The sequence below is a fragment of the Carcharhinus amblyrhynchos genome, chromosome 4 (assembly GCF_965287045.1).
Source record: "Carcharhinus amblyrhynchos chromosome 4, sCarAmb.v2.hapA, whole genome shotgun sequence".
NCBI classification, from domain to species: domain Eukaryota; kingdom Metazoa; phylum Chordata; class Chondrichthyes; order Carcharhiniformes; family Carcharhinidae; genus Carcharhinus; species Carcharhinus amblyrhynchos.
Window position 1 is genome coordinate 36,506,334 of NC_137327.1, and position 2,105 is coordinate 36,508,438.

Here is a 2,105-nt window from a genome sequence, read left to right on the forward strand (position 1 = left end):
GCCTCACTCCCATCCCCCCTCCCAACCAGAGAATGATCTGACCTGCCTCCGTCCTCCTCCCCCACCATCGATCTGAGTCAGAGAGCCACTGGACGCTCTGAACTCACCTCTTCAGCAGCTGGAGCACCCGATTCAGACATTTATTCAGCAGGTTCATTTTGGCGCGATTCCGGATCGGCGAACACAATGGTAAAGGGGGAAATGCGAATAAAGTTGTGATAGGAAAGCTCATTAATTCAATTAAAATACATACGAATGCATTTAAATGGCCGTTGCACCTGCTTCAGGCGCAAAATGGATCACCGCCATTCCCGGGTTTCGGTAAAGTAGTCATCTGTGCGGATGCTTCGCGGATTGCGCTAATGGCCTCACACCCGACTTTACCACGTTTTCGTGCCCGGATGCAATGTAACATAGGGCCCCGTGTGTTTAAAATACAAAGACAATGTTATTAGGATGTTAAGATTCCTGCACAGTGCCAATGAAGAAGCAGTGCTACATGTCCAATTAATATGGTGGTTAACTTGAAAATGATGTTCCCATGCACTTACTGCCCTTAAGTTTCTTTGGTGGTGGGGATTGCAAGTTTGGGAAGACCTGCCAACATAGCCATGGTAACGTGTACAATGTATCCTGTAGATAGCACGAACTGCTGCCATGGTGTGCCTGTGATGGAAGGAATGGATGCTTAAGCTGGCGAATGGGGTGCTCATCAAAGATTTTGGATTATGTCCAGATCTGAGTGTTTTTTCAGCTGCAACCATTCAGGCAGTGAAGAATATTCCATTACGTTTTTGACTTGTGGTTTGTAGGTGGTGGAGAGGTTTTGGGGTGCCAGTTGATGAGTTACTCATTGCAGAATACATTATAATAAGTCTTACGTTGGTATGTTTCTGTTTGCTCTTCCTCTCAAACAAATTTCCATTTGTTTAATAATTTAATTATATAAAAGATTGATACCCACTAAACTAACACAGAACATTTTTCCTCTCTTCTCTGGATCTCTTGGTTTTAGTTATTTAGAACATTTTAAAATAAGTTAAGAGGTTTTCCCAAAAATCTGAACCTAGCAAAACTGGAAGTTTTAAAATATCAAGCGCTACAGTAGCTTTTGTGAGATGTTTGAATGATAGAGTGAAATATTAACCTGCATTTTACGCCTGAAATGTTAGCGTTTATTAAGGACCTGGAACTTAAAATGGTTTAGCTTGTTTCAGTTTGCAGTGGCTGTTTCGTTTCATTGATGTAGTTCGGATCTGTGCTCCCAAATACTCACTCACTTTATCAATCAAATATTGTATTAGATAAAATGTAAATCTGTGGAGAAAACATTTATCTTAATTGGATGCACAAACTGAGCTGTATCAGATCAGGCATTTGTTATAGCATTTGATGTTGAGATATGGCAGCCAAAGGAATGAAATATCAATTATAATGAATTTACCATTATAGAGTCCCTGCAGCACAGAAGAAGGCATTCGGCCCAACAAGCCTGCACTGATAACAGTCCCACCCTACCCCCAGAATCCATCTATTTACCCTGCTAATCCCCCCAAAACTAGGGTCAAATTACAATAGCCAATCAACATAACCTGCACATGCTTTGGACTGTGGGAGGAAACAGGAGCACCCAGAGGAAACCTACGCAGACACAAGGAGAATGTGCAGACTCCACACAGACAGTGGCCCAAGCCAGGAATTGAACCTGGGTCTCTGGCACTGTGAGACAGCAGTGCTAACCATTGTGTCACTGTGACATCCTAAGAGATTAAGGCTCTGCTGGGATTTGAACCCAGGACCTCCTGTTTACTAAACAGGTGCTTTAACTAAGCCACAGAACCTGACATTTAATATCATCAGTTTTGCACCACAACCTGAGATGAAGTTCCATCCCATATGTTCAGATATCTTTCTGAAAGATTGCCCTTTCTAAGAACATAAACAATGGAAGCAGGAGTAGGCCATTCGGCCCTTCGAGTCTGTTCTGCTCTTCAATAAGACCATGGCTGATCTGATTACGTCCTTAACTCCACTTTTCTGTCTGCCTCCCATAATCCTTGACCCCCTTTTCAATCCAAAATCTCCTGCTTCTGTTTCCATTCCAA

The 2,105-nt window shown here is 42.6% G+C and overlaps 1 non-coding gene across 1 annotated transcript; it reads right to left on the reverse strand.

The window, feature by feature from the left end:
* Positions 1-1,771: 1,771 nt before the first annotated feature.
* Positions 1,772-1,841, reverse strand: trnat-agu (transfer RNA threonine (anticodon AGU)). Its single transcript has one exon. It is a non-coding gene; the product is annotated as a tRNA-Thr (tRNA).
* Between the last annotated feature and the right edge of the window lie 264 nt (positions 1,842-2,105).